A 13665-nucleotide genomic window follows, 5' to 3' on the forward strand; every position below is an offset into this window, starting at 1 on the left:
TGCATGTATCGTACCGTATAAGACGAACCAAAATTTAATCCCCTCCTAATTAGAAGTCAAATTAACCTCTATCTCTGTCGGTCGAAGTGATTGACCAAGCGGGCACACAGAGATGGATGAAGCATCTCACCGATAACCCCGTGAGTGAGTTCTAGAGGACAACCGCCATCGGTTGCTTGTGGGCCAAACACATGTATGGAGATGTGTGGTTGTGATGTTTGAATACCTAATATATATTCAAAACTGTGATGTGGCACCTGCTACCTCTTGATCTTGCGTTGGTTTTTCCCTTGAAGAGGAAAGGGTGATGCAGCAAAGTAGAGTAAGTATTTCCCTCGGTTTTGAGAACCAAGGTATCAATCCAGTAGGAGACAACGCAACAAGCCACCGAATACCTGCACAAACAAACACCAACTTGCACCCAATGCGATAAAGGGGTCATCAATTCCTTCACGATTATTTGCAATGTGAGATCTAATAGAGATGGATAAACGGTAAAGTAATGTTTTTGGTATTTTTGGTTTATGGAAGGAAAGTAAAAGATTGCAAATAAAGTAAATCAGAAACTAAAATTATATATCGGAAACTTATATGATGGAAAATAGACCCGGGGCCATAGGTTTCACTAGAGGCTTCTCTCAATATAGAAATTATTACGCTGGGTGAACAAATTACTGACGAGCAATTGATAGAAAAGCGCAAAGTTAGGACGATATATAAGGCAATGATCATGAATATAGGCATCACGTCCGTGTCAAGTAGACCGAAACGATTCTGCACCTACTACTATTACTCCACACATCGACCGACTCCTGCCTGCATCTAGAGTATTAAGTTCATAAGAACAGAGTAATGCATTAAATAAGATGACATGATGTAGCAGAATTAACTCAAGAAATATGATGAAAACCCCATCTTGTTATCCTTGATGCCAACAATACAATACGTGCCTTGCTCCCCCTACTGTCACTGGGAAAGGACACCGCAAGATTGAACCCAAAGCTAAGCACTTCTCCCATTGCAATAAAAACCAATCTAGTTGGCCAAACCAAACCAATAATTCGAAGAGACTTGCAAAGATATCAAATCATGCATATAAGAATTCAAAGGATATTCAAATAATATTCATAGATAAGTTGATCATAAATCCACAATTCATCGGATCTCGGCAAACACACCACAAAAGAGTATTACATTGAGTAGATCTCCACAACACCGAGGAGAACATGGAATTGAGAATCAAAGAGAGAGAAGAAGCCATCTAGCTACTAGCTATGGACCCGTAGGTCTGTGGTAAACTACTCACGCTTCATCGGAGAGGCAATGGTGTTGATGTAGAAGCCCTCCATGATCGAATCCCCCTCCGGCAGGATGCTGGAAAAAGTCCCTAGATGGGATCTCACGGGTACAGAAGGTTGCGGCGGTGGATAAGTGTTTTGTGGCTCCCCTGGAAGTTTTTGGGGTATATGAGAATATATAGGAGGAAGATCTAGGTAAGGGGGTCACCGAGGGGCCCAAAAGTCAGGGGCGAGCCCTACCCCCTAGGCGCTCCCTCCACCCTTGTGCCGCCTCATGGCTCTTCTAACTTGCACTCCAAGTCTCCTAGGTGTCTTCTGGTCAAAGAAAAATCTTCGCGAAAGTTTTATTCCATTTGGACTTCATTTGGTACTCCTTTTCTGCGAAACACTAAAACGAGGAAAAAAACAGAAACTGGCATTAGGCTCTAGGTTAATAGGTTAGTCCCAAAAATCATATAAAATAGCATATTAATGCATATAAAACATCCAAAATAGATAATATAATAGCATGGAACAATCAAAAATTATAGATATGTTGGAGATGTATCAAGCATCCCCAAGCTTAATTCCTGCTCGTCCTTGAGTAGGTAATGATAAAAATAGAATTTTTGATGTGGAATGCTACCTAACATATTTATCCATGTAATTCTCTTTATTGTGGCATGAATGTTCAGATCCATAAGATTCAAAACAAAAGTTTAATATTGACATAAAAACAATAATACTTCAAGCATACTAACAAAATAATTATGTCTTCTCAAAATAACATGGCCAAAGAAAGCTTATCCCTACAAAATCATCTAGTCTGGCTATGCTCCATCTTCATCACACAAAATATTCAAATCATGCACAACCCCGATGACAAGCCAAGCAATTGTTTCATACTTTTGATGTTCTCAAACCTTTTCAACTTTCACGCAAGACATGAGCGCGAGCCATGGACATAGCACTATAGGTGGAATAGACAGTGGTTGTGGAGGAGACAAAAAGAAGGAGATAGTCTCACATCAACTAGGCATATCAACGGGCTATGGAGATGCCCATTAATAGATATCGATGTGAGTGAGTAGGGATTGCCATGCAACGGATGCACTAGAGATATAAGTTTATGAAAGCTCAAAAAAGAAAACTAAGTGGGTGTGCATCCAACTTGCTAGCTCATGAAGACCTAGGGCATTTTGAGGAAGCCCATCATTGGAATATACAAGCCAAGTTCTACAATGAAGAATTCCCACTCGTATATGAAAGTGATATCATAGGAGACTCTCTATCATGAAGATCATGGTGCTACTTTGAGGCACAAGTGTGGCAAAAATGATAGTAACATTGTCCCTTCTCTCTTTTTCTCTCTCTTTTTCTTTTCTTTTTTGGGCCTTCTCCTTTTTTTATTTGGCCTTTCTCTTTTTTCAATTTCCTCACATGGGACAATGCTCTAACAATGAAGATCATCACTATTATATTTACTTACAACTCGGAAATTACAACTCGATACTAGAACAAAAATATGACTCAATGTGAATGCCTCCGGCAGTGTACCGAGATGTGCAATGAATCAAGAGCGACATGTATAAAAAATTGATGAACGGTGGCTTTGCACAAATATGATGTTGTAGGATCGAAAGTATGTCTAGAGGAGGGGTGATTAGACTACTTGACCAAATAAAAATCTAACCTTTTTCCCAATTTTAAGTCTTGGCAGATTTTAGCAACTCAGCACAAGTCAACGAATCAACCTACACATGCAATTATAAGAGTATAACAGCAGAATGTAAATCATTGCATATCAAGGTAAATTCGAGGAGTTTAGAGGGAGCAAACGCAATGTTGACACGGAGATTTTTGGCGTGGTTCCAATAGGTGGTGCTATCGTACATCCACGTTGATGGAGACTTTAACCCACAAAGGGTAACGGTTGCGCGAGTCCATGGAGGGCTCCTCCCACGAATGGTCCATGAAGAAGCAACCTTGTCTATCCCACCATGGCCATCGCCCACGAAGGACTTGCCTCACTTGGGTATATCTTCATGAATTAAGCGATCTCCTTGCCCTTACAAACTCCTTGGTTCAACTCCACAATCTTGACGGAGGCTCCCAAGTGACACCTAACCAATCTAGGAGACACCACTCTCCAAAAGGTAATAGATGGTGTGTTGATGATGAACTCCTTGCTCTTGTGCTTCAAATGATAGTCCCCCCAACACTCAACTCTCTCTCACAGATTTGGATTTGGTAGAAAGATGATTTGAGTGGGAAGCAACTTGGGTAAGGCTAGAGATCAAGATTCTTGTGGTTGGAATGGAATTTCTTAGTCTCAACACATGAGTAGGTGGTTCTCTGTCAGAAAATGAATGGTAGAAGTGTAGGCACGTTCTGATTGCTTTCTCCACAAATGGAGGATGGGTGTAGGGGTATATATAGCCTCCACACAAAATCTAACCATTACACACAATTTATCAAACTCAGTGAGACCAAATACACAAACTCTGTCAGACCGATTCAGTTCAAAATGTGAACATTAGGCTTTTCGGTGGGACAGATATGATCAACTCGGTGGGACCAATTTCATTAGGGTTAGGGCATAACATAATCTCGGTGAGACCGATCACATGAACTCAGTGGAACCGATATCTGTAATGGGCAAACAGAGAGTTGGTCAGGCAAACTCGGTGGGACCGATCGCTCATTTCGGTGAGACTGAAACGTTACAAAAAGGAAACAAAGAGTTTGCATTGCGAACTCGATGGGACCGATCGCTCATCTTGGTTAGACCGAAATGTTACAAAGGTAAACAGAGAGTCTGCAATCCCATCTCGGTGAGACCGAGATTCCTATCAGTGAGATCGAACTGATTAGGGTTTCTGGCTATGGCTATGTCAAATGAACTCGGTGGTGCCAGATAGATCAAATCGGTGGGGCCGAGTTTGACTTTTGGTTTGGGACATATGTGGATATGTGAAAGTGGTTGAGGGCTTTTGGAGCATATCACTAAGCATTTTGAGCAAGCAAGCCATTAAGCAACACCTCATCCCCTTTCAAATAGTATTGGCTTTTCCTATGGACTCAATGTGATCTTGGATCACTAAAATGAAAATGTAGAGTCTTGGGATTTTTCCCAATATGTGTCGTTAGCATTTGAGGGGTCCACATTCCATGTCCATGCCATGCCAATCATTGAACTTTCTGAAATAATCATCTTGAAAGAGCATTAGTTCAATGAGCTATATGTTGTTAGGAATTACGAAAACCACCCAGGGATAGTTGCACTTTCAATCTCCCCCTTTTTGGTAATTGATGAAAACATATAGATCAAAGCTTCGACAAATGATAATAAGATTGAAATACATCCTCGCTTTGAGAAGTATGCGATAAGCAAGAGCTCCCCCTAAATTTGTGCATTGTTTAAAATTTTCTTTTGAATGCAAATGCACAATCGATTAGGATCATGGGTTACTCTTTCATGTCGCATACATCTTGGTGGAGCGCTCAAAATGATAGAATATGAAATATGCACTCATCACCAAGGCAAAGTGAATGATCATACATAAGTGATAAATAATAGCATCATTCAAGCACAAGCATTAAAGTATGATATGATCAAACACATGATCAAACGAGTATCTCACACACATAAACATAGAGTATCATCCAAGCAAGCACACAAATAAGTATCAAACAAGTGGCAAATAAGGCAAAAAGAAGCAAAGCTCTCTCTCTCTCTCTCTCTCTCTCTCGAAGCCTATGATCTATACACTTTCTCCCCCTTTGAAAACAAGTTACCAAAAAACTCGAAAATGCATACTGCTATGCGTCTCTCTAGGCTTGATCTTCGGGAGGAGGCGTTGAGAGGACTCCGAGGACGAATGCATCTGTTGAAGTTGTTGGAACTGGTGGAGTGGCAACTGGAGGTGGCACTGATGATGTGGCTGCAGGTGCTAATGTAGTTGCTCTTTGTGTCAGTCACTAGCACTGCAGCAGATCTCTGTCCTCTTGGTACTCTCTGAAAGGCATCTATGGTAGCATGCCCTTTCCTCTCCTCAGCTTCTTCCTGGAGCTGCTCAACAGCTGTCTTCATCTCTGTTAGTTTTAAGTCAAGATCATAGAATTTAGTCTCAATGATCCTCTCCAGGCTTTGTTGGTTCTGAGTCAGGGTGGCCAATCCCTTCTCAATCCTCAAGGTGGCTTGAATCATATATCCAAGTTGGTCTTGCTTTGTCTTGAGGAACAATTGAGAAGCCTCTTCAGCACTTGGCATCTTCGCTGCCTTCTCAGCTTTAGTTGTTTCCCTCTTCTCTTGAGCCTCTGCAGATGTGGGATCTTCAGCATTCATGACAACTGTGTTGTGCTCAAAATTAGGCCTCAAGGGAAGATGTTTCTTGTCTAACAAATAAGTGCCTATGCCCATCTTGGAGTTGATGAGCACTTGGATGTGTGGAGCATACCCACATGACCTCTTCTGATCTGCAGATGTCCTCTTGATTGTCTCAACAATCGGACTCATCACTTTGACCTTTTGGGGCACATCAAACAACTGCAGCGGGTTAATGGAGTGGCCTCTAATCATCCTATGATCACCTGACTTGGGCAACGAGGCATGCCTCAAGATTGTGTTGATGGTGATCAGGCCAGACAATAGATAGTACACGGAGCCCATCTTGTGAGTCTCCAGAGCTTTGTCAGAAATCTTCTTATACATGTTAGCCATTGAGTTGTGATCTTTCTTCTTCGTGGCATATACATCTATGACATCTTCATGCTCTGCAAGGGGATTTATCAGTTTTGCCCACTCAGCAACTATCGATTGGTACCTGGTACCCACAGACATCCAGACATTTCTGCCATTAGGATAGAAATGTGATGTGGAGCAGAATTGCATGATGAGTTCATCATTCCACTGGGTCAACTTCTGACCCACAAATTTGTCTACCCCACATAGCCTGAAGCTCTCATGCACTCCTGGAAAGTGGTCTTCATTGTCGTTAATATACTTCTAGTCCACCCACTTCATATTGCAGACAATGGGCTTCTTATCTAGCAGAATAGTCTCATAAAAGTATTGTTGCTCCTTGGTGTGAAACCTGTAATCCACAACACTCCTTCTCCTCACAGCATATGGATTAGATTCTCTCCATAGTCCGAGACCTGCGTCCTTTCTGATCTTCATATTCTCAGTCACTGGATGGTTGTCATCGTGGTCTGGGATCTTGGGCTTGAGATCCTAAGCACTTGGGCTTCAGCCTCTTCTTCTTCCTCCTCAACTTTAGTCTCAGGCACTGGGGCCTTGTTCTTCTCAGCAGCTGGTATATTCCTTGTGCTCCTCTTTGCTGCAGTCTTGGGAGATGGAGCGGAAACTTTGGGGCAGTCTTGGGCTTAGAAGGGGCACCCCAAGACTTGATGGCATTCCCCATCAGCTTTTGAGCTTTGGATGCTGGTGTAGGATGCTCTTCTTCCTCTTCCTCTTCATCCTCAGCTGGGTCTTCGTCGGTGCTCTGGAATTGATGTGGAGCATCCTACGGACATCACCATGTCAAGAGTCCATTTGGCAAGTGACACGTTCGACATCCACTTCACATACACAAAGGTGAATCATCTCCTTAACACGTGCTCACTTGACCCCTTCGAGGATGGTATACTACTTGACACTTCTCCCGTGTGCATGCATAGGTATTGTTGGAACGCTATGGACAACGTGGAGGAGTGCAAGCGCCAAGGAACACCTACATCATCCGCGAGGGAAGCATGAAAACGAAGACGCAAGAAGAAGAGCTGTCGAAGAAGCTCCAGCCATCGGACAACCGGTCGGGTCCGGACGTCCGGTGCCTGAAGATCCACCGGACGACCGGCCAGACCGAACGACCGGTGTCCCTACACCCAAGCCAAACAAGCGGACGTCCGACGCCACCGGACGACTGGCGACCGGACGACCGGTCAAGACCGGAAATCCGCTACACCAGCATCCGAACCAGAACGAGCGGACGACCGGTCCCCAGCGGACGTCTGGTACCTGGCTGTGTCTAGTTGCGGGCTGAGGCCCATGTACCCCTTCACTTCACCCCCATTTGCACTTAGACTATAAATAGACACCCTATTACTTCTAGCTAGGGTTAGCGTTGTGATAGCTCATTTGAGAGATAGAGCTACGCTCATCCATATCGGATCTACTCCACGAGAAAGACCGCGGCCTCTACGGAGAAGATCCCTTTGGATTCAAGCCCCCTTTCTAAGGGAAGATCCCCCCGTGGATTCAAGACCTCGTTACGGAGAAGAACCGGTTACCGTTTGTATCGTCCGTTGTTGACTTTGGATCTTGTATCTCACCTTTGTGTTCATCGATCTAGCGCATGTGTGATCTATTCTTGTTGGTTGAGTGATTCTCTCGTGTTTCCTCTTGTGTTTCCCTCGTTTTCCCCTCGTGTTCTTCGCCTTCTTGGACGGGATCCGCTCCTTTCGTGAAAGATCGGCCCCTAGGGTTCCTACCTTACATCATCTTGGTATCATGAGCCACGTTGATCACGATTTCGGAGCCTCCCCCACCGTTTTCTAGCCTTTTTTTGCTTGATTTCGTCCTAAATTCGAAAATCCCCACCAAAAATAGCCCAGATTTTTTTTGTGATTTGTTGGTTTGATGATGTTTTGTTGATTTTGATCCATGGATTTGCTCGGTTTCGAGTGGATCTAGCATCTCCCCAAGTTTCCCCATCTTTCATCCACGAAATCTCATCAATTTGACCCCAAAATCCCCAAATTCCGCCCAAAATCGCGTCCCGAATCGCGGATCTAGAGTTGACCCCGATACACCGGACGACCGCCACCTTACCGGACGTCCGGAGCCGCAGGAACCACCGGACGTCCGACCTTACCGGACGACCGGAACCCCCTAACCCGAGTAGAATCAGCGGATTTCTGACCCGAGCGGACGTCCGGCGACCGGACGACCGTTTTTTCCGGACATCCGCTACCTGTAGATATCAACTTCGGCTGATTTTTGTTTCGGCCATAACTAATTCATCCGAACTCCGTTTTTGACGTTCTTTAGCTCGTTGAAAAGCTCTTGACATCCTCCTTCCCACAAAAATACCACCAACATCTTTTGACTACATCAAATTTTGATAATTTTGGCATCTTTGCCTAGGACTTCCACCACATCATCCGATACACCACCACCAACTTCCGCAACCTAACCAATTTTGTTCCCCATCGTATTAGTGGTTGCTTGAGGAGTGATTTGAGTCTCCTAAGGTGTCTAGGCTACTTAGGGATGGTTGCTTATTCATCAACCACCACCACCACTTCCGCATAGGCTTGACCACTATACACTTCCGCCACCCCAACTTAACCCAATTTTGTTATTGTTGTGAGTTGTGTCTCCTAAGGTGTTTCGGCTACTTAGGGACCGTGCTTCCAACTCCGACACCATGTATAGTACACCACCTTACCCTACACCTCCGCATTGCATACTCCACAACCCATCATTGCATTTCCGCAATCCCTTTGAGCTTCCACAACCACCACCGCATCCCGCTACCACCATTTTGACATTTGACGTTTGAGATTTTGAGTTCGCGGTTTTTCCGTTTCTTAAGGTATTTCGGCTACTTAGGGACGAGTCTCCATCATCTTGATATCTCCATCAAGATCACCGCCACTCATCATCACCGCGGACGGTAACCTCCATATCATCTTGGTATCATGGTATCCCTCCATTGTATATTCCCTTGCCATTGCATTGATAACCCCTAGCCCATTTTGCGTTACTTGCCTATCGAGACTACCCATTTGAGTATTGCCGGAAACGTAACTTGTGCACATTAGTGATCATCGAGCTACACCTCCCATTGCATACATACCATACAATAGGTATCATCTTGTTATCATATCATCTCGTGTGCCTCAAGTTTGTTCCCGTATATACACTATAGCTATCTTGGTTTGTGCATTATGCAAAAGTAGCCATACAAAAAAAAGAGAATAAGATTTTAAGCAAAAGAGAAAGAGCAAAGAAGCTTGTAAGCAATAGCCATAGCATCCACCACATTGCATAAGATTGTCATATCCGATCATCTTGGATCAAACACCGGGAGCCATACATAAATAGCATACTTGGGATAGAAAGTTATCCATTTTGCATCGTATAGGTTGTGCACAAGTGTCATATCCGCCTATAGAGAAATCGTGCTAGCGTCTCTCTTGAGTTGTGCAACACGAGCGTTTTCCGTGGATTCCAAATTTTGTGCTCATCCTTGGTTGCACGACCCCATTTATCTATCCGTGTGTGTATTTTCGTGTGCCACATATTTCTATTGGTCTACTTGTTACACTTGCGAATTTGTGAATATCTTTCAACATTATTGACTCTTGCTAACATTTTACATCAAATTTTTGTGCCACTATCCTCACCGAGCTCCACCATAAGCCTTACTTGTGTAGGTGTGAGAAACCGACAAGAATTGGTACCAATTGTGCTATTTCCTTGTCCACATTGGAGTGATCATTGATCCACTTTCAACTTCGGTCAAGGTACATTTGGTATTCGTTCTTCTCTTTCTCCACTCATATTGGCTCGAATCTTGTGATGGATAGGCAAGGCATTTCATCTCCGGTCTTCCACAACAACGACGGCGTGTACAACTACATCAATAACAAGCTTTCCGCACAAAAGGAGGAGCAAGATGCAATGATGGAGGAGATTCGGACCTTGTTGATCAACTGTTCTTCCCCTTCATCATCCTCAAGGCGGCGATGTTCAAGTCACAAGTCTTCGGAGCGCAAAAATGATGCAAGCGCAAGTCGTCCTCGTCCACATCTCCATGGAGACCACCATCACGTTTGTGATCCACCTCGTCATGAAGGGCAAGTCACCTCCAAGCAACATGTGCAGGACGATGACAAACAACATCTACATCGAGCTCAAGCACGACAACGACAACATCACCATGAAGATGCTCGAGATGCGCCTACCTACAAGTCGCAACAAGCCCTACTTCACGCCAAGTCCAAACTTCATGACCACAAGAGAAGACCGCGAGACAAGCACCACCAAGACGGAGCTACGGCTATACCAACCACTTTGGCATCTTCGCCAAGCGACTTCAAGGCATCTTCGCCTTCAGATATATGGCATCTTCGCCAACAAGCACCTCAAGACTACGCTCAAGAGAAGCTCCCCAAGCTCAAGTCCGCGACTTCCACGAGCTACTACGACCTCGACATCGACCACACGATTCCTTTCTATGGGACTCAAGAACCCGAGGAGTATCTCGAGTGGGAGCGTTTGATGGACGATTACCTCAAGCTACATCAAGTCCCTCCCGGAGATCAAGTGAAGTGCGCCACAAGGAACTTCCGCGACTACGCGTCCACATGGTGGCTTCACACACCTTCGGAGAGCTACGACATGAGTTGGCCCAAGACAAAGAGAGCTTTGCGGCGAGAGTTCGTGCCTCCAACCTACACGGAACAACTTCAACACCAATTGGAGAACACCATCCAAGTATCCAAGTCCATCGACGAGTACTTCAAGGAGATGAAGATTGCCTTGTAACGAGCCGACGTGGAAGACCCCATTTCGATGAAGTTCCACTTCATGATGGGATTGCACAACGACATCTCCAAGACGATCTTCCTCGAGAACTACAAGTCCCTCGACGACAACTACATTGGTGCTCTCATGGCGGAACAAGAATTCATGAAGGCCAAGGCTTCTCGAACTCAAGCACACTTCTCTAAGACCAAGCTCCAAGAAGGTGAGCATGAGGATAGTACCACCAAGATGTCCAAGCCCGACGAGCTCCAAGACGATGCTCCCAAGGTCGACTGCACCGACATTCCTCTTTGTGGCATTGATGATGCCAAGTCCTCCATGACTCTTTTTCAAGACGGTGCAGCGACGAGTACGACTACGAAGACCCTCAAGGACCAAGCTTTGGAGGCAAGCGACAAGGTGGCGAGCAAGGATGATGCTTCCATCTTAGGAGGCGAGAGTGATGATGTGCCATCTTCGGCCTTCATACACGGTGACGACAACGAGATAGTTGAGCATGGGATTTTCCCTTCGACCACGACGGCGTATGATGACTTGAGTGACTTGTGCCACCATATTGAGAGTGAGAGTGACTTCACCACTAGCCCCATATATGTGTTGCCACAATTTCCATGTGAGGAGAGCCACAACCCCCACCACTTGAGTGAGATGAGTGACTCCACCATATGTGAGTTTGAGTGCACCTATTTGGAGGGAGTGAGTGAACCACCACATAGAGAGAGTGAGATAGTTGATAGGTCATGCGAGGCCACTTTCAACACTAACAACTTGACCTCTACCTCTATTGTGTCTTCTCATTTGGTGCTAGGTCCCTTATATGATGACGCGCCGATTCTCGACGACTTCGTCCTACCTTTGGACAAGACGATGGCCATGGTGGAATATGATGCACCCCCACATGGTTCCATCAAGATGAAGATGACCTATAGCGACCAGACCTCAAACGGTCCAATCTCTGTGCTCCGGTGTCATCCCTGGATCAGTAATGCTGACACCACACAGTACTCGGAGGATTTATAACAGAGTAGCAATCACACAGTTATTACATCGAGTGTCTCCATAGAGAACTTATTACAATAAACATGGCTTAAGGCCATCTAATAACGATAACAGCGAAAGGCTTGGAAGATAAGCAAATCCATCACCTCCAACGGCATCATTGAGTATAGAACCACGACCTAAAAACTCCTTAATCGTCGTCTGAACAGTCTGCAACATTAACGTTGCAGCCTGAAAACGGGTCAGCACATGGAATATGCTGGCAATGTAACACATAGAGAGTAATGGAATGAAACAACTATTCTATATGCATATTTGGCTGGTGGAGAGCTCTATGGTTACAGTTTTTGCAAAAAGCCAATTTTCCCCTACTGCAAAGGAATAAATTTATTTAACGATCATGGTGGTTGTTAAACATTGAGAATGGTTGACAGCATTCTCAATCCTAATTAAACATCATTAAACAAAACCCAACCAAATTAATTTAGGGTAACATGTTGAAATTCACATGATAATCCAGGTACTAGATACTCAAGATGTCCATAATCGGGGACACGACTAACCATGATTAGTTTATACACTCTACAGAGGTTTGCGCACTTTTCCCCACAAGACTCGATCGCCTCCATTTGGTTTCCCGCACTACATGGTGTTTGAGAAGACGGATCACCGTGACATAGTCTTTCAGAAGCGCTAGCACCTTACGATCGGGTAGACCGTACCACCTACATCCCCTACATCTGCTAGTCTACCACTGTAAGAGTTTGCATGACTTAGTCAACTATGCTAGAGCCCATAATAGCTTGTGGCTACACACGGAAGTTTCTAGCATGAAAAATCTCATGATCCCTTTGAGCCTGGGTGGCGGTCCAAAAGAAAACAGGCAAATCCTGGATTACCCAGGTGCCTCAATCCACCCAGATGTGTGTTTAAGTTGCCACCTTAGATAAACCATTAATTAACAAACTCACATCTGTCATGGATATCACTCACCCAATCCACGTCTACTAGCATAGCATAGCAATAATAAGCAAACGTAGAAGTAACTCCCAAAGGTTTGATAATAAACAGGTAATAGGTACTACCTCAACTACTTCCCATCCCACAATTTAATTAGATCCTAATCATGCAATGTTTGAGGATTTGATCTAATGCAATAAAACTGGGTAGTAGGAAAGGTATGATCAAGTGTTACTTGCCTTGCTGATGATCTGTGAAACCTAGAGATTCGAAGTAACAGGCGGTGCACTCCGGGTATTCTATCGCAGACAAACAACAAGCATACAATAAGTACTCATCTAATGCACAGGTAAAACTCAAGTAAGAGATCTAACCAGAAAGTTCAACTTAAGAACTCCGGTTTACAAAAAGAATCAAATCGAACGAAGCAACGAAAGTCGAACGGCGAAAGAAAACAACTTCGTTCAACTAATCTGGATCTAAGGCAACTTTTACAGTGGCAAAAACTTGTTTAAGTTGGTTAAACGGATAGAGGGTTTCGAGACGAAACTCCAGGCGCTTGAATCGCCTGATTCCGATAAACGAGCGAAAAGTTATACTAAAACGAACATCGGATCAGAAATCGCGATCAGAAAATAATCGCGGAAAATCCGAGAAAAAGAAAAATGACGAACGAATTAACGAACGAACGCTCGTTAACCAGATCTAAATGATGAACACGTTCGTTAAAACGAACGAACAAGCGAACGCTCGCTATTTAACCTAAACCGAAAAAAACCGATCTAAATAAAAAAACAAAAACAAAAAAAAACGACGGAAAAACCGAACGGTTTTTCGAGAAAAACGGCGGCGCAAAAATCGAGGCACCTC

The sequence above is a fragment of the Triticum dicoccoides genome, chromosome 3A (genome assembly GCF_002162155.2).
Source record: "Triticum dicoccoides isolate Atlit2015 ecotype Zavitan chromosome 3A, WEW_v2.0, whole genome shotgun sequence".
Taxonomy (NCBI): Eukaryota; Viridiplantae; Streptophyta; class Magnoliopsida; order Poales; family Poaceae; genus Triticum; species Triticum dicoccoides.